Raw genomic sequence first — 21,269 nt, 5'->3', positions numbered from 1 at the left:
TATATATATATATATATATATATATATATATATATATATATATATATATATATATATATATATATATATATATATATATATATGTGTGTGTGTGTGTGTGTGTGTGTGTGTGTGTGTGAGTGTATGTTTATGTGTGTGTCTTTGCGTGGCTAAAAATTTCCTCAAAATCCGTCTCGTAGTTATGACATAATCCTTTCCATTGCCACACAGAAAAATAAATAGATAAATTACCTACAATCTAGATCCTGATCTTGACTATCTAAAAAATTTAAGGGGTCGTCCAAAACGTAAGATATAAATATGGTAAAAATTTGGACAAAATCCATCGAGTAGTTTTGACATAATCCTGTCCATAGCTACACAAACAAATAAAAAATTAAATAAACTAGATTTTGGATATGGATCATCTTCAAAATATAATCGGATTGTCCATGTCCTTCGATCTATCTATGGTGAAAATTTCATAGAAATCCGTCGCGTAGTTTTGCCGTAATACTATTCTTTAAAATTGTGAAAAATGCAAATCTGGACCTAGAATCTGGATCCGGATCCGGATAATTTTCAAATTTTAATGAGATCGTTCATGACTTATGATCTCTGAATGGCGGAAATTTCGTCAAGATCTGTTGAGTAGTTTGGACGTAACCCTTTTCCCGGGCACAAAGATAAATAAATAAACAAGAGCAAAAAGTGATTTCAGACCTCCACCAATGAGTATTGTCAACACTTAACCGATGTCTATGGGCATCACCTCCCACTTTTTATATTCTGAATAAAGGATAGATGGTGAAAAGTGTAATTTTGAAAATTTTAGAATCTTGACCTTAATCCGTATCACCTACAAAAGTTCATAGTTTCTTCCGATGCATTCCATCGATCCATTGTTACAATTTGGTTAAAATCGAACGTGTCAATTCGTTTGGACGTAATCTTTAAACTTATGAAAAATGCAAATCCTGATCTGGTCCAGATCATTCCAAAATTTAATGGGGTTGTGTATGACATAAGATCTACCTGTGGTGAAAATTTCGTTAAAATCCGTTGAGAAGTGTTGACGTAATTTTGTCTGCAGACACACAAACAGGTGAATAAATAAATGAATAAGAACAATCGGAGATTCCACCAAAGATTAATTGAGTCGCCCATGGCCAAAATTTAATCAGTGGTGGAAATTTCGTTAAAATCTGTCAATTTGTTTTAACGTTATCTTTAAAATGGCGAGAAATGGAAATCCAGATATAAAATCTGGATGTGGATCATCTCCAAAATTTCATCATGGTCGTTCTTCACCTAAAATTTATCTGTGGTGAAAATTTTGCGAAAATCCATCGAGTATTTTGACGTAAATTTCATCAGAATCCGTTGAGAAGGTTTGATGTAATCCTTCCGTAGACACACAAAAATGAATAAATAAATAAATAAACAAATAGAAAAAAAAAGATAAACAAATAAACTTACTCGAAAAAACATCGTACTTGGCAGAGGTAATAAATAAAATAAATACTGGTGGGAAAAACAAAATTTTCATGGACAATGTTATATTTCTTATACCTCATTTTTCGTAAACAGAAGGAAACTTCGCCTGTACTTGCAATTTTTTTTTCCATATTCAACATTTCCATTAAATTTCCATAAGGTGGGATAGTTCACAGACTTTGGTATTTTTTTCCTAACTGAAAGCCTGTGCATAGACGCTGCTACCTCTCATTCACCTATTGTGACTTACCTACCTTCTAATATCACCGCCATTTATCAAATCTACTCCAGAATAAATGTATGAAACGAATGTTTCTATTCCTCCAGCATCCATAATATCTCAGAAATAATTCCCTATAGGCTAAAGTTGTTCCTCTTATGAACTCAAACAGTCTTTTAATCGTTTATGAAGCTTCTCTTCATTCTCATTAAACAGCTTTACATCATCAGGGAATATACGTCATTTACATTGGATCCATGGGTCAATTTCCTATTTTACTATCAGTATATTTATCTTCAATCAATTTGTTAAATGAGTTAATTTTTTATATATCTAGTTCATTTTGTACACATTACCCTGGAGACCTTAGTTAATCTTAAACACCACATAAGCATGGAATATAGATTGAATCACATTCATTCGAAAATCTCTCCCTACTAAAAGAAGAAATATATCTGAAAATAGCCCGAGAATAGTAACATAATCAAAATAGAATATACGGTATATAACATATTTACCTTTTATAATTTAAACGGTGTTCTACATATAAACAAACGTAACACGAATGCTATGGTTGCTGTTAATGCTGTAAGAATGGTCATTCGATCCTTCATAGTGAGGAAATGGTCTGGGGGACTCAATGACTTTTATTGGGAAGGGGTCGTATTTTTCCTCAAAGGGTTGCGACAGGCACTCTATTGTTCGAGAAATGTGGTGGTTTCATTTACACAAAGCTATGGCCATGTCCTTTGGGTCTCTTTAATCTTGCCTTTTGGATACACACTGCAGCTAGACTCAAAGAACCTACTAAATAATGTGTTAGAATTAAATCAACGGAGGAGGTTGATAATCAGTTCCATAAACCTAGTAATTTTTTTTACCACGGAAACTTTGATTTGGTTTACATGAGAGAGAGAGAGAGAGAGAGAGAGAGAGAGAGAGAGAGAGAGAGAGAGAGAGAGAGAGAGAGAGAGAGAGATACGTTTAAGTCAGGTTTGGCAGTAATATGAATAAAACTCCCCATTTTCGTAGATTAAAAATTCAAGGGCTCAATTGAAAAAAAAAAAAAAAAAAAGGCACAACGTATAAATGCTATTAAAGAAATATCCACTACCAAGTACAGTTGGCATCAATAATTCCAGTACACTTTACTGAAAGCTAAAGAGATGTCTGGCAGCAGTACTAGGCAAATGAGAAACTGATGGTAACGTTCCCATTAGATACAAATCGCTAAGCTTGTAAACACGTGATCAAAATATTTCTAATAATTTTTACGAAATCGTGTCAAGCAAATGACGATATTTTTCATATAGATAATTTTTGAAATAATGCAAGTACTTTTAATCACGCGTTTATAAGCTCAGAGACTTTTCAACCAGTTTCCCTTTTGTTAAACACAGCATTACTTGCTACAACGTACAGGTGTCAGACCTCTCCTTAGCTTCCGTAAAGTGTACCGGAATTAATGAAGCCAACTGTACCAATATGACTGGGAGTGATTCCCCATTCATCATTAGGACCTCCTCGACCTACTGCAAGAATGCTGACAATTCCGAATTTGTCTCATAATTTCTAGCTACTTGGAAACAATAACTCACCTGTTAAAAGTAGGATATACGCGAGACCAAGTAATGGTGGGATTAGGATTACCCTCAGCTGTACAAGATATATTAACAATGTCAGACTCATTGGCAGTAATCAACTCGCTTGCTGTTACACCTTCTGGACCATCTGAGGAAGAGAGCAAAAATATGTATGAATTATCAGCAACTGCATAAAATATTAAAACCAAAGACGAAAAATATTCAAATTGAAGTAAACACATCAATGATATTTCCGATTACCAGTATAGAGGGGAGGGGTATTCCTGGTGATTCCTAAACCATTAGATATACCAGTAATTAAATAGTTTTTTAGTAGTTTTTATTATTTTGAAAGTAAAAACAATACCTTCACCACAGGATAACAACTGCATTACTAATATGAATAAAATTATTTATTATAGCCATTAGAAAATTATATCACTTCTTAAAAGATTTATTAGATTTTGAAAGTAAAATTAACCGGTATTGGAAGATTTCTTACATAGCTATTGAGAGAGAAGCTCTATTCACTGTTGGAAAATATGGTGCTATGACTTCTAAAAGCCGCTTATGATTTGATAAAAGAAAAGAAAAGTTAAAAGTGCAAGTAATTTAAAGGTTATTAAGACATAAGTCCCGTAGATTTCATTATGATTCTTAGCCTGAAAAAAACAGTTATCACATTCACTGGTGAACCAGATCTCATCATATTGTTATCTTGATATAAATTTACAGCAAATGTCGATAAAACAAACATAATTAGTGATATGAAGGATAGGAGACAGCATCACGAACAAAAAAGAAAAAACAAATCTATATGTTATTTGCAGATTAATGTTATCAGTAGTTGACAAAACAACGAGAGATACTTTGCTAACTGGAGAGACAACAGGCGTATCAGTCTTGGCTTCCCGACATTTCCATAAAAAGCACTATCATTTATATATTTATTTAGTTCATATTACACAAAATAAAAGGGGAGCAATATTTCCTAATGATTTATGTAAAAGCTTACGATGCAAGAGCAAGGAAAACCACTACGTTTATACATGCAAAAATGGTAACCATACTTATTAGTTGAGAGAGAGAGAGAGAGAGAGAGAGAGAGAGAGAGAGAGAGAGAGAGAGAGAGAGAGAGAGAGAGAGAGATATTGTTTACATATATATATATATATATATATATATATATATATATATATATATATATATATATATATATATATATATATATATATATATATATATATATATATTAAAAATAACTTTTAGTCGGTTTTTGAAGTCATTCATGAAAATAAACTCCGGCATATCATTTTCATTGTAGAAGATGTCCAATGGTATGAACAACTAACCAAAAAAATATACAATAAACTACCCTACTAAGTCAATTTAACCAACAAAAAAGGCAAAAAAAAAAAAAAAAATCAACTTAGAACCAAATTTCGGAACAGTTTACAACCCCTCTCAATCCTTTCCGAAAAAGAGAGAGAGACAAAAATATTCCGCAATTCACAATGAAAAGAGAATCAAGGACTCAAATACAGCTTTCTTTAATGCATCAATACAAAGAAACTTTTCTTGTTGAGACATTCTGGAGGAGGAATTGGTTCCTTCAAGTGGATTTAAACGAATTCCTAAAATTTCATTTAGAAGTTCCTCTCGGAACTCGGGAATGAAAATTAAGCCACAAACGCAGAAGTTGGGTTTCGTTCACTAAGCTATTTGTTTCGTTTCTAAAGCTTAGTGAAATGCCATTGAGCGCAAAACGCAGAAAACCCTTTTCATTAATTGGAAGGTTATTGCATGGCGTACAAACGAAATATTAGAATTTATTCATGTTAAGTAAATATTCCTTCCTGATTTTAAGTAAATTCTCATCATCTTCACATTTTTGTACACATGAATCAAGATTGATATGCATCAGTAATTAAGTAAATATTTCTGTTCTAAACAAATATCTTTTGGCGATGGATATTCTACATACGCAATCATCAGTTGTAGCTACAATGGTTGTAAGTCATCTTAATTTATGTTTAACATTGCAGTCATCCTACAATAATTGAGTCTCGCTGCAGGTAACATTTGGTCAGTATTAATTTCTAAAATCTTTCTTTGGTAGGACTAATATGATCACATTTTATTTTCCGTACATGGAGAAATATATAAAAAATGTAATGCTGTTACTACCAAAATCCCAAAAGATATTCTCACAATATTTTGGCTTCCGCGCATTTACGAGATGTTAGGTATTCACCATATGCTGTCATTATATCTGAATTATCCACTACAGATTCAAAGGGCACCGACAGACATAAGAGGCAAACATTTGGTAAATATGTAGAGGAAAAACTTAGATGTAACGGTTATAGGTGTTTACAAACTTTTAAATTGCTTTATTTAGCATGTTTTGGTTGCTCGTAAAAAAATTTCCTATTTGGAAAGTCTATCCTACATCATTCTTTCAGAAATGTTTGAATTAAAACAATTACAAAATAGATATCAGTCTAGTAGGAAGATGGGGGTGCAAGACAACCCCATGATGCATTGTTTTTAAAGTTGCATTTTTAACATTCCCTGAGGTCTGAGGGAATGGAGCTTCCTTTGTTCCCATTACCAAAAATAAGTTGGTCTTTTAACCGCTTTTGTCCTCCATCTTGGATATATTAGGACGTAAGGTTAGGGCTAGAGGCGATACAACAGACATTTATCATACAAAGGAATCAGTTGTAGGTATTAATTAGGTATAATTAGATTGGGCATGACTTTCGCTTTCATATGAACTCACTATTCATTCAATTAGTGTATTGATAACGTAACCAGGGACACAAAGTCACGCTAAAGGGACGTTATGTTAAAATTTGTGACATTCTTCGTTATTATCCACACCGCACTTATATAAACAGGTCTGTTGGGTATCTTCCTTGCTTGGTAGAAGGTGTACATGTGTAAGGAGTATTGAAAACAAAACAAATGATCTAACTTGAGTACAGAGTTGAAAATATTTTATACGAAAAAAATATTGAAAAAATTTGGTTTTATGATAACTTTACTAAGTAAGTGAGTCCTTTCTATACGAATAATTAATTCAACTGTCATGAAAATTAGTTCATAATTTGTACATCAGTACTAACATTCTCAATTTTACAGGTGAAGGCAATTGTAGCAACCTTTCTAAGAATTAAGCGGTAGTGTTAAAGTTCATCAACTGACAGTGTAGTCTTTTTGTTGTACCAACCGTGTTTCACACAATTGTACATAATTCCTTTTGTATATATTATACTTGTATCTTCGCTCCTCCCTCGCACTAAAACGAACATGAAAATTCCTGTCTGGTTTTTCCTCTGTGATATTGTCTGTCTTGTGAACTTGTCATGTCCGGTTGCCTTGAGGTTTTGTATATAAGGAGAGTGTTCCACGACAATATAACTCAGTCGTTTCCAATCTGCCTTTGATTTCACAACTCCTCTCTCGGCCCGTCACATTGGTGACCCCGGAAGTCGACTCGCTCCCACCGCCTTCCACCCCCACCCCCTCGTCCCTTCATCGTTGGTACTATGGCGGACTCTACGTCAGTTGGTGCTGCGCCCGCTCCATTCAAACTTTCATCGTTTGCCAGCGGAGAGGCGTTTGCTTGGTTTCAGCGCGCAGAAGTCCAGTTTCGTATCAGGGGCGTGACTCGCTCAACCACCAAAGCGGATTATGTTCTCGCGGCGATACCCGAGGACACCTTCCCAGAAATATCCGACTGGCTTTGTGAACAAGGAGACACCCCAATAGCGTATGACGACCTCAAATCATACCTTCTGCAGCAGTACTCGCCGTCGCCAGCCGCCCGTATAGCAAAGCTTTTTCAGCTCTCGCAACAACCGTTGGGGGACCAAAGGGCTTCGCTTGCCCTCAGGGAAATGACCAGTATCGCTCGCCTTCAACCTGCCGCAGACGGCTCTCCTCGTGAGGTGAACCTACTCCGTGCCCTTTGGATACGCCGTTTACCTGAACCTGTGCGCGCTGCCATACCCGATGTCGATAGTTTACCCATAAAGGACTTGATGACCAAAGCCGACGCCCTTATGGACAGCCACTTCAAGAACTCCATCAACGCCTCCACCCCTGACGACGTGGATGCCTATTCAACGTCAACCGAAGCTGACATGAATGCCGTAGGACATGCACGCCTACCCCGTGACGTGCCGAAGCGGCGACAAAGCCGCCCACCACCCACCAATCGCTCGCGCCCCAACGAACGACTTCTACAGCCACTTACTACCTCCCATCCGCCGCAGTTTTGCTACTACCACTTCAGATTCGGGGCAACCGCGAAGAAATGTGCCACAGATTGTCAGTGGCCAAAAAACGTGTAAGTAGGCCATCGCTTGTGGCAGTGGCCTCCCATGTTTCTAATCTTTTCTTTTTACAGGATGCAGGAACGGGCGTGCGATTTTTGGTAGACACGGGTGTTTGTCGTTCTCTTTTGCCAAGGAAACTCTTCAAGGCACAACGTAGTCTGTCTACATCTGCCGACGTCCGCTTGGTAGCTGCCAATGGATCTGCGATACCCACCTACGGTTACGAGAGCCTCACATTATCGTTCGGAAACGGTAAATTCAATTGGAAGTTTCTCGTTGCTGACGTCACAATGCCAATCCTTGGTGCGGATTTCCTCTCTCATTTCCACCTTCTGGTCGATGTCGCCCACCGACGATTGGTCAACGCAGACTCGTACTTGTCGACACCTCTTCAACCCGCCCCCTCTAACCTCGCTCTCCACATCAGCGCACCCACGGATGTCTACGCCCACCTCCTCACGTCGTACCCGGAAGTTTTCCGTCCAGAACTTCGCCAAACGCCCACGGTTCCTGCCAAGCACGGTATTTATCACCATATCAAGACGACGGGACCCCCAGTCTTCGCAAAATTCAGACGTCTGGCACCGGAACGATTGGCAGCCGCCAAACAGACGTTCGCCGAAATGGAGAAAAAGGGCCTTTGCCAAAAGGCCTCCAGCCCATGGTCGTTACCCTTACACATCGTTCTGAAGAAAGACGGCTCCCTCCGTCCGTGCGGGGATTACAGGCGCCTGAACATGCAAACAGAACCGGATCACTACCCCCTCCCAAACATTGCCGATGTAACCTCCTACCTGCACAAAGCAAAGGTTTTCTCTACGCTCGACCTCCTGAAGGGGTATTATCAGGTGCCTATGAACCTAGAAGACATCCCCAAGACTGCCATCACCACTCCGTTTGGCACATACACCTTCAATTACTCCTGTTTTGGCCTTCGTAATGCTGGGGCAACGTTTCAACGTCTCATGGATGGCATCTTAGGGGACCTCCCTTTCTGTGTATGTTATGTGGACGACATACTTGTGTTCTCCTCCTCAAAAGAGGAACACCTCCGTCACCTGCCCATCGTGCTCGACCGCCTGCAACAAAACGGCCTTGTAGTCCGGTACGACAAGTGTACCTTTGGCGCCAACGAAGTGTCGTTCTTAGGGCACCGTATCACTCCTGAAGGAGTCCATCCCCTCCCTGAGAAGGTAGCAGCCGTTCAGAATTTCCCCACGCCCTCGACCGTCAAAGCTCTGCAGGAATTCTTGGGCATGATCAACTATTATCACCGTTTTCTGCCAGCCATTGCCGCCACTCTTGCTCCCCTCTACGCCTCCCTCAAGGGCAAGCCAAAGGACCTGAAGTGGGGTCCACTTCAAGAAGCAGCCTTCTGCAATGCAAAGAATGCCCTATCAACTGCTGCGGCTCTCACTTTTCCTATCCCACACGCCCCTCTCCTTCTCTCCACCGATGCCAGCGACGTCGCTATTGGTGCAGTACTCGAGCAGGTGGTCAAAGGCTCGCCCCGCCCATTGGCCTTCTTCAGCAGAAAACTGTCCAAGGCAGAATCGGGTTATTCTACCTTCGATCGAGAATTGCTGGCGGTGCACTTGGCTGTCCGTCACTTTCGCCATTTCTTAGAAGGTACGCCCTTCGTCATTCGCACAGACCACATGCCTCTGGTGCACGCCTTCACTCGACAGTCTGACGCCTGGTCTGCCCGTCAACGCCGACATCTCTCCGCCGTGGCTGAATACAATTGCACCCTCCAATACGTCCCTGGGAAAATGAATCCCGTTGCCGATGCCCTGTCAAGAAACACGTTGGCTGCCGTTCAACTGGGATTGGATTACAACGCCCTGGCTGAAGCCCAACGACAGGATCCAGAGTATCAAGCTTGTAGGACATCCTGCACCTCCCTCCGTTGGGAGGATTTTCCCCTCGAAAACTCCAACACCACCCTCCTCTGTGACGTCAGTACTGGTAGACCGCGACCTTGGATTCCTGCTCCCATGCACCGACAGGTGTTTGATTTCATCCACGGCCTTTCACATCCCTCGTGCTGTTCTACTGCACAGCTGCTGAAGGCAAAGTTCATTTGGCACGGCATTTCTAAGGATGCTAAGGATTGGGTCCGTGCCTGTACTTCTTGCCAAACTTCCAAAGTACATCGACACACGGATTCAGGAGTGGGCACCTTTCCTCAACCTCAGCGTCGTTTCGCACACATTCACGTCGACGTTGTAGGCCCCCTACCCACATCACAAGGACATCGTTACCTGTTTACCGTCATCGACCGCTCCACTCGTTGGCCTGAAGCCATTCCCATGGAAACTGCAACGTCCGCCTCATGTACATCTGCCTTACTCTCTGGATGGATTTCAAGATTCGGTATCCCTGAGCATATTACTTCTGACAGGGGAACCACTTTCACCTCTCAATTATGGACGACATTAGCGAATCTCCTGGGCATCACCCTACATCAGACAACGGCCTGCAACCCCGCTGCCAATGGAATGGTTGAACGTTTTCATCGCACCCTCAAAGCAGCTTTGATGTCCCGCTGCAAGGATTGCAACTGGTTTACTTAGCTTCCCTGGGTCCTCCTTGGACTAAGGACCACTCCTAAAGACGCCCTCGACGTCTCGGCAGCCGAAATGGTGTATGGCGACCCGTTGGTCGTCCCTGCCGAGTTTTTTCCTTCTACAACCTCCTCCGACGATCTCTAGCGCATACGTCACGTTGTGGGAAAATTTACTCCGTGCCGCCAGACTTACAAGCCCCCAGCGAAGCATCACATACCAACGGACTTGCACTCTGCAACGCACGTCTTCCTGCGCAACGACACCAGCAAGGCACCGTTAACGCCCCCTTACACGGGACCTTTCCTTGTGATCCGACGCAGTCCGAAAGCATTCCTCCTAAACATTCGGGGCAAAGAAGACTGGGTCTCCATTGATCGTCTAAAACCTGATTATCTTCTGCCAGATGACCCGCCTACAGTTCGCCTCTCTAGATCAGGGCGCCCTATTTAACGTGTACAGTATGTCATTTTTAGGGGGGGATCCATGTACCAACCGTGTTTCACACAATTGTACATATTTCCTTTTGTATATATTATACTTGTATCTTCGCTCCTCCCTCGCACTAAAACGAACATGAAAATTCCTGTCTGGTTTTTCCTCTGTGATATTGTCTGTCTTGTGAACTTGTCATGTCCTGTTGCCTTGAGGTTTTGTATATAAGGAGAGTGTTCCACAACAATATAACTCAGTCGTTTCCAATCTGCCTTTGATTTCACAACTCCTCTCTCGGCCCGTCACATTGTGCTACAGGCCATGCACACCACTGTTTTTGAGTAATGTTTGATATGTTGTATTGAACATCTGTTGATATGCCTTCATACTTGTAGTTAACTCGTGGTGACTAATTATATCTTTTTTTTTTTTAGATATAGACTAAATGAACTAACAGTTGGGTTGCGGTACTGCACCCTGTAGTTAGCAGTGATGGCTTTATCATGTCAAAATCAAAGAAATGGAGAACTGATCATGGTTGCAATTTAGAGAAACTGCATAAGATGCCCCATATATGCATTTTGCATGTATGGCATACAACATGGTGAATTCATGCTGGTTCACAATATCAGGTGTCCTTCCCAGTAAAGCCTTGAGATATTACATGGTTTACATGAGAAATGGCTCCTTCAGCCTTATGATTCCCCCACTCCTATAGAGACGGCCTGCTGGTAAATTACAGATAATCTTGATATTGTGGACTTAAAAATTACAGGCTATCATCCGGGATGTCCTCAACCCTTTTATAATCATCAAGATAACTTGAAGTATATTGTACCAGACGATGGACCATCAACAATTTGATCCACCCCCCCCCCCCACGTAAAGTATCATGCTCTTCCAAGAACGTTTTCCCACCAGAGTGCAATTTCTGTGAAAAGCTTGAGATGAAAGTTTCTGGAAGGACTGGTCATTGTGTCCAGTGTGTATCCTTCTAGGGAAATGCAATAATTTTGACTGATATAAATTTCCAAGCCCTATAAATAAAAGACTAATGTTTACATCGCAAGGTGACAGGCAAAGATTTGTTTTCAATACAGGCTCGTTTCCAAAATAATGTTAGGGATCATTCAAACTGACACATGTAAATCCTTTTCATGGGCAAGCCATCAAGAGTATTGAAAACAAGGAAGATGGAGAGCTTGAAGTTCATCAACGCTCATTGGATGTAGTTTTATACATGAAAGGGTACCTGGACAGGAGTAGGGCAACTCGGAACACTCCACCCCCTTAGCGGTGTGTATTTCAAAATCCAGATTTCAGATGTTATAAGCTTAAACCCAACTTCAAAGACACAGAATTAATGAGTGCATTGATTTTATAAAAGTGATTCCTGGAGACAAGGTATGCATAATCTAAAACCTGGTGTACATCACAAACATCTCTGGGGCAAAACCAGTGACTTGCGTATTTAGGCTCGATTCCAACGATAGGTTCAAGGATGTTGCCTTGTACTTGTGTAGTGTTGTTCAGGGATAGTTGAACGATTCACCACCACTTCCTTGGTCTTCTACAGGCGATGAGATGGATGCCAGGGTAACGAAAGAATACCCCCTCCCTCCCAAGTACACCAAATAAAGTAAATTTCATTAAGACTCTTATCCTGGGTGGAGCAGATGTTGAAAAGTCTGAGAAGAACTGATGCCTGTTACTTTGAATAGCGTAGGTGAGTTTTAACCCCTGTATTGTTCTTACAACTTTGGAACAATATCGCTAGTCAATCAAATTATAACTAGTTAACTGCTTTCTATCACAAATCACATATTTATTCCATTTTTTTTTTTCGTTTCCATGACATCTGCTGTTTTGACCAACAGAGAGTAGAAGTTAGTTAAGCACACCATCCTTTGAAGTATCATACGTCACCTATGAGTAAATCAAAGGAAGCAGCTCATCATTGTAATTCATACATTGGTTCACTATGAGTGACATCATTTTGGCTTGGGAATTGAGACAGTACTGGTAAGGGCCTTAAGGCTATTACTTCTTTCACTTCCCCAAATTGCTACTGGTGAAGACAACTTGAACAAAATTTCTATAAAGATCCATGATTCAAACGTGGTGAACAGCACCGGAGGGATCATGATATAAGAAATGAAACCAAATACCGAAGCTGACAACTAAGTTAGAACCTTTCTACTCATGCAAGGTAACAAGGCTCATTATTTGAAAGTTGGAACTGCATCAATATTGCCCTCTTTTCATGTTTCTGGTTTAGTAGGCCCTGATATTCCAACAGGAGCTTAGTTCAGTCCACCCATCAGAAACAATGAGATGATGAGATGTACTCAGTGCATCTAAGAATGCCAATTGTGGTTACTTAGGCAAATGGTCAATGGCATAAAAGCAATGCATCAGGTCCCTGGATTTGGAGGCTTCATTTCAGCTACTGGCAAAAATAACTACCTCGAAAGTGGACCATTGACTCTTTCATCACTATGAATTCTCTATCAGAGAGTTATTGAAGTGATCATAAGATGCTACATTAAAGGTTGGTCAGAGGTCTATTCTCACCAATGATGTCATTGCAGCTTGAATGAAAGCACTCTCCCTCTCTTGTAAATTTCCAGAAGAAAACAAGAGCCAAGTGGTAACTCAAGGGTCTTTCAGCACTGTGATGAACTACTGTATATGGGCGTATTGATTAGTCATAAATGAATTAGTTCAGGCTACTCTGAAATTCTCCTCTCGGATGGACTTGCAATCAATGGCTGCCTTGAGAGTGGGCTAAAAGCAAAAACATAGTTATACAAAAGCTCTGTTTTCTCCCAAGATGGTAAGTGAAGCAATGAAGTAAATGTTGATTGAATTCTTCAGTGAAGAGGAGAAACTTGGCCTCAATACCCCGTGACATTAAAGCATTTATGTGTATAATATAAGGCAGAAATCTATTCACACTATGTGGACTCATGTCGAGGATGATAGCTGTATAAGGTGAGCAACTGACAATAAAATCTAAGATTGACCTCTTCCAATTGCCACCTTGTTGAGACGACCTTATCCCACACATTGGTCGTGTGGAGCATCCCCTTACTATCTGCAAGTGAGCATATATTTCAATCCCCTGGTCTCCAAAGCCCTATGACCCTGGAAAAGGTTAGGAAAGAAATAATGAGGGTGTTTTGGAGCTAGTGTGGTCATGCAGGCCAGTACTTCTTTCGACCCTGGTAGACTTATTTGAGAGGACTACAAAGGAGATGGACCATTGTGATGACTACTCTAAGGAAGATCAGTATAGTCAGGATATTAAGTATGAGGAACATCTCAGTGATTATAAAGACTAGATCAAAATATGGACATAAAGACTTTTGCCAGTCATCATAAAGTTTCAATATAAATTAGTGGTGGGTCTGTGCATTATATTAACTCGCGTTGATATGTTTCCACACCTATTAGCCATAGTATTGAGTGGAAGAGAGAGAGTACCAAGGGAATGATACAGGGACTGTATTTCAGGACTCTCTAGAACACGTAAAGACATTTCACCATTATAAAAAATGACAGAAAAAAAAGATGTGTAAAATTGCAATTCCATGATAAACTCATTGAAAAAATATACTTTCTAATATCTTCATATATTCTTATAAAGAGGTTTAATGATGTTATACAAATGTTAGATGATTCATGGTATTTTAAAAATGACCCCTATATATATATATATATATATATATATATATATATATATATATAGGCTATATATATATATATATATATATATATATATATATATATATATATATATATATGTACATATATATATATATATATATATATATATATATATATATATATATATATATATATATATATATATATATAAATATGTACATATATATATATATATATATATATATATATATATATATATATATATATGTATATATATATATATATATATATATATATATATATATATATATATATATATATATATATTCATATATATATATATATATATATATATGAATATATATATATATATATATATGTATGTATATATATATATATATATATATATATATATGTATATGTATGTATATATATATATATATATATATATATATATATATATATGTATATGTATATATATATATATATATATATATATATTTATATATTTATATTTACATATATATATATGTATATATATATATATATATATATATATATATATATATATATATATAAATATATATATATATATATATATATGTATATATATAAATATATATATACATATATATATATACATATACAGTATACATATATATATATATATATATATATATATATATATATATATATATATATATATATATACATATACAATATATATATATATATATATATATATATATATATATATATATACATATACAATATATATATATATATATATATATATATATACTGTATATATATATATATATATATATATATATATATATATATATATATATATATATATATATATATATATATATATATATATATATATATATATATATAGTTTCTGCCCCACAAACTTGGGACTAATAGGGTTAGTAATAGAGGTGCAAGGCATATAATGAAAAAGTGTTTATCTTTTTACCTTTCGGCTTTTGATTTGTTCATTTGACACATGAAAACGTCATCGATGCCCTATTGGAATAATTAATGAGTTATTTGTATTCTGAAGGCTATACCTTCATAAGGATACCTAATTTTTACCTGTAATGAATATTCTTTGCATGAGAAAATTTCATTTGCATTGGCCCTAACCGTATCTTTTGCTTCCTAAGAAATCCAAGATACCGGACATAAAATAGCTAAACGACTAATGTGGGAATTTCTTTGGAATAGGGCACCCCTCCCCCTCCGTTCCCACAGACCTGAGGAAAAATGAAATGCAAGTTTCAAAAATGTATCATAGGGTTGCAATTATTCATTTATATGCAGGATTTAATTTCCATTTCACACAGTAGAACTAAAATCAAAAGCTTGTCCTGTGCTAGCCTTTCTCCCTTCACATGAAGAGGCATTACTATTTGCTGCCACTCCACCAATGCTTGAAATTCCTACGTCATTTTCTCTTAGAACTGAGAGTGGCATTTGAATATTCTTGGGTAATTCGCTATGCAGAGCTTAAGTCTCCCTTTCCTTTGTATAAGGGAAAGTTTGATAATCAGTGAAACATTTCATATCATAAAGGTCATCTCAAGATTCACGTCTAATTATAATTTTTTTTCTGTTATTTATTTCACTAGTGTATTTATGTATCTCAAAACAGATTTCTTTAAGTAAAAATACCATTTATTAATTTTTATATTCCACGGGTCGAAAAATTATTCCTTTCTTTATATCAAATGTAGATCTCTTTTGTGGTAATAATAATAGTAAATCTCTATTACCAGCTGGATAAGTTCAATTAATAAACTTTAACATGCTAGAGATAATTTTGCTGGTCTCTAAAGCACATTAAAGTATCAAAAATCTCGAAAGATTTGCAATTTTTTTTCCTTTTTATTTATTTATTTATTTATTATTTTTTTTTTTTTTTGTATTTCAGATCAGTTTAGGATGATACCTCCAGTTCACCTATAATGTTAAATAAAAACACTACTTTCGGTTTTACGGATGGTCCATGAACGTAGAAAATCTGAAGCAACACGGGTTATATAATCTGCCGATCATAAGGGGATAACCAGTTTGTGAAGTGGAATATGAAGGGTAAGTTTATAGGCAACAATACCAACAATATTTATAATAATAGCACACCTGTGATATTAGATATAGAGACCGTGAATGTGATGTCTAATATTTTGTATATTCTTTTCATTGGATACACGGAAATTTCACATTAATAATTTGCAGATGCTTAGGTAAAGTAGAAATTAAATCATCACAAAAATATGATTCACAACAACATATTACTTTTCTTTTTTCATAGAGAAGGATTAAATTTTAGTTATATCAGACCAGGTCCCACTTTTACCAATTTACAGGCATATACTCATGCTAATCGCATGCAAAACTGCTGCATACCTTTGTACCGCACTCTTCCTAAGCAGAAGAGAGATAAACTTCCGTGAATGGTATTATTTCACTAGCCCTTCTGCGACATAGTTTTAAGACGATCCTTTCCTGCCTGTTCCTCTGTATTACGCACCCCTCCGAAGTGCGTTCACTTTTTTCACTTTGTATGACTAGGACATTATACTGGCTACTCGTTAACTTATGTCACTCTCGCTAAATCTAATTCAGTATTTCTAATGCTTTCAGTTCTTCCTATGGAACACAATTACGAATAGAAATACATATAAGTTTTAATTTCTTTACTGCATTTGAATGTTTACTCTCAATGCTGCGCTTTCAGAACTAAAACTAAAGTGGAATTCTTGCTTACTTTCTTGTCTCACACCTCTATTTCCCCATTTGCTCGGTTATTCATTGACTTCAGCCATTCACTTTATAAAAGATATTAAGTAATAACTACATTAGGTATCCATATATTCTCATAATCAGCTCTTGCTAATACTCACTACAAAGATTAATACACCTTTAACCGTTTCTGAGACAAAGTTACTTGAGATCTGCAGTTGTTTGAAATAATATGAATCTATGAAATCTATGGATAAAACTACAATAAATGTACACAAGAATAGTGACCATTTCCTTAGTAATAATTTACAGTTATGGAGGTGTATATTCTAATAATTTTCCTAAAAATGAGAATTATCGAAAGTTATCTCAAGAAGTTTCGAAAATATTTTCTCAATTTCATCAGAAACCTTAAAAACAAGATTTTATAAGTATCAATAAAAAGAGGCGTAATTCGATCGAATTGTAAGTTGCATTATATAACATTATTTTGAGATGAATCTGAAATTTGATTATTTTGATTAGTTCCATAACCCCCCCCCCCTTTTTTTTTTAATATATCAGGGGTTATAGAAATTGATTTGTATGAATAAAAAACCTTCTTAATACGTATAGATTGCATCAAATGTAAGTTAACACAGTGTTAGGTGGCCTTATATATATATATATATATATATATATATATATATATATATATATATATATATATATATATATGTATATATATATATATATATATATATATATATATATATATATATATATATATATATATATATATATATATATATGCATGTATATATATATATATATATATATATATATATATATATATATATATATATATGAAAATAAAAAAATAAAAAATGAAAAAAAAAGTAAATAAACAAAATACTGTATTTCTCAGTGTGTTACTGGGGATCGCTAAGACAGGAGGCCCAAGACAATTACCTCCTATGCCAAACACCCCTATAAACATGTAACTTGTAAGAAGGGAATCACATGCTCCAAGACCTTTGCGAAAACTAAATTAAAAACTAAGGAACAAATTACCTTAAGCAAACTTATTTAGACGCTTTTCCAAAAGACCTTATGAAAGTTATGGGAGTTATGGAAATTTGGCAGCCACTCGTATAGCTTGAGCTATCACAAATACATTTAGCTAATGGAGTAACATTACCAATTCTCCGTCAGGTACAAAACAAACCTCTTCTGGCAAACCTCTAGAAAATATCAGAAATTGATTTGTATGAATAAAAAACCTTCTTAATACGTATAGATTGCATCAAATGTAAGTTAACACAGTGTTAGGTGGCCTATATATATATATATATATATATATATATATATATATATATATATATATATATATATATATATATATATATATATATATGCATGCATATATATATATATATATATATATATATATATATATATATATATATATACACATATATATGCATGCATATATATATATATATATATATATATATATATATATATATATATATATATATATATATATATATATATATATAAATGCTAGAGTGGGCGCTGGAGAGGTAGAAGGTGTCATTGGGAAGTATGGCGTACCAGGTGAAAATGAGAGTGGTGAGAGACTGGTAGATATGTGTGTTGAACAAGAGATGGTAATAAGTGCTAGCTTTTTTAAAAAGAAAGATAGAAATAAGTATACATGGGTAAGAGTGGCAAATGGAAGAGTAGTAGAAAGGGCATTAATGGATTATGTGTTGATAACTAAAAGAATGTTTGAAAGATTGAAAGACGTGCACGTGTTTAGGGGTATGGCTAACGGTATGTCTGATCATTTTTTGGTGGAAGGAAAATTGGTTGTAGCAAAAGAGTGGGGGAATAGAGTAGGTGGATGTAAAAGGGAGCTAGTGAGGGTTGAAGAGCTAATAAAACCTGGGGTAAAAAGTAAATATCAGGAAAGGTTGAAAATGGCGTATGACGAGGTGAGAGTAAGAGAAACTGGTAATTTAGAGGAGGAGTGGAAGTTAGCAAAAGAAAATTTTGTTGGGATTGCAAGTGATGTATGTGGCAAGAAGGTTGTTGGAGGCAGCATGAGGAAGGGCAGTGAATGGTGGAATGAAGGAGTGAAGGTAAAAGTGGAAGAGAAAAAGAGGGATTTTGAAGAATGGCTGCAGAGTAATAGTATAGACAAGTATGAAAAATATAGAGAGAAAAAGGTGGAAGTAAAGCGCAAGGTACGTGAGGCAAAGAGGGCAGCTGACCTGAGGTGGGGTCAGGGACTGGGTCAGTCATATGAAGAGAATAAGAAGTAGTTTTGGAAAGAAGTGAAGAGAGTAAGAAAGGCCGGCGCAAGAATTGAAGAGACAGTGAAAGATGGAAATGGAAGGTTGTTAAAAGTAGAGGAGGCAAGGAAAAGGTGGGCGGAATATTTTGAAAGTTTGCTGAATGTTGAGGATGATAGGGAGGCAGATATAATTGCTGTTCCAGGTGTTGAGGTGCCAGTGATGGGAGATGAGAATGAGAGAGAGATTACAATAGAGGAAGTGAGGAGAGCACTAGATGAAACGAGAGTAGGAAAAGCATCTGGTATGGATGGTGTGAAAGCTGAGATGTTGAAGGAAGGGGGTGTGACTGTAATTGAATGGTTGGTGAGATTGTTTAATGTGTGTTTTGTGTTGTCAATGGTACCAGTAGATTGGGTCTGTGCATGTATTGTACCACTATATAAGGGTAAGGGAGATGTGCATGAGTGTTGTAATTCAAGAGGTATTAGTTTGTTGAGTGTAGTTGGAAAAGTGTATGGTAGAGTACTGATTAATAGGATTAAGGATAAAACAGAGAATGCAATCTTGGAAGTACAGGGTGGTTTTAGAAGAGGTAGGGGTTGTATGAATCAGATTTTTACAGTTAGGCAGATATGCGAGAAATATTTAGCAAAAGGTAAGGAGGTGTATGTTGCGTTTATGGATCTGGAGAAAGCATATGATAGAGTTGATAGGGAAGCAATGTGGAATGTGATGAGGTTATATGGAGTTGGTGGAAGGTTGTTGCAAGCAGTGAAAAGTTTCTACAAAGGTAGTAAAGCATGTGTTAGAATAGGAAATGAAGTGAGCGATTGGTTTCCGGTGAGAGTGGGGCTGAGACAGGGATGTGTGATGTCGCCGTGGTTGATTAACTTGTATGTTGATGGAGTGGTGAGAGAGGTGAATGCTCGAGTGCTTGGACGAGGATTAAAACTGGTAGACGAAAATGATCATGAATGGGAGGTAAATCAGTTGTTGTTTGCGGATGATACTGTACTGGTAGCAGACACAGAAGAGAAGCTTGACCGACTAGTGACAGAATTTGGAAGGGTGTGTGAGAGAAGGAAGTTGAGAGTTAATGTGGGTAAGAGTAAGGTTATGAGATGTACGAGAAGGGAAGGTGGTGCAAGGTTGAATGTCATGTTGAATGGAGAGTTACTTGAGGAGGTGGATCAGTTTAAGTACTTGGGGTCTGTTGTTGCAGCAAATGGTGGAGTGGAAGCAGATGTACGTCAGAAAGTCAATGAAGGTTGCAAAGTGTTGGGGGCAGTTAAGGGAGTAGTAAAAAATAGAGGGTTGGGCATGAATGTAAAGAGAGTTCTATATGAGAAAGTGATTGTACCAACTGTGATGTATGGATCGGAGTTGTGGGGAATGAAAGTGATGGAGAGACAGAAATTGAATGTGTTTGAGATGAAGTGTCTGAGAAGTATGGCTGGTGTATCTCGAGTAGATAGGGTCAGGAACGAAGTGGTGAGGGTGAGAACGGGTGTAAGAAATGAGTTAGCGGCTAGAGTGGATATGAATGTGTTGAGGTGGTTTGGCCATGTTGAGAGAATGGAGAATGGCTGTCTGCTAAAGAAGGTGATGAATGCAAGAGTTGATGGGAGAAGTACAAGAGGAAGGCCAAGGTTTGGGTGGATGGATGGTGTGAAGAAAGCTCTGGGTGATAGGAGGATAGATGTGAGAGAGGCAAGAGAGCGGGCTAGAAATAGGAATGAATGGCGAGCGATTGTGACGCAGTTCCGGTAGGCCCTGCTGCTTCCTCCGGTGCCTTAGATGACCGCGGAGGTAGCAGCAGTAGGGGACTCAGCAGTATGAAGCTTCATCTGTGGTGGAAATGTGGGAGGTTGGGCTGTGGCACCCTAGCAGTACCAGCTGAACTCGGCTGAGTCCCTGGTTAGGCTGGAGGAACATAGAGA

General features: G+C 37.3%; 1 protein-coding gene across 1 annotated transcript in view; it reads right to left on the bottom strand.

The window, feature by feature from the left end:
- The window catches only part of LOC137653399 (uncharacterized), a 382,980-nt gene that overhangs the window by 89,698 nt on the left and 272,013 nt on the right, over positions 1 to 21,269 (bottom strand). The window contains exon 2 of the mRNA XM_068386750.1: positions 3,295 to 3,427. The gene's annotated coding sequence lies outside the window, so the exon portion shown is untranslated. The remainder of the gene's footprint in view (positions 1 to 3,294; positions 3,428 to 21,269) is intronic.

The sequence above is a fragment of the Palaemon carinicauda genome, chromosome 1 (assembly GCF_036898095.1).
Source record: "Palaemon carinicauda isolate YSFRI2023 chromosome 1, ASM3689809v2, whole genome shotgun sequence".
In the NCBI taxonomy this organism is placed as follows: Eukaryota; Metazoa; Arthropoda; class Malacostraca; order Decapoda; family Palaemonidae; genus Palaemon; species Palaemon carinicauda.
Note: the sequence above shows the minus strand (reverse complement) of the source record. Positions and strands in the feature narration are given on the sequence as shown.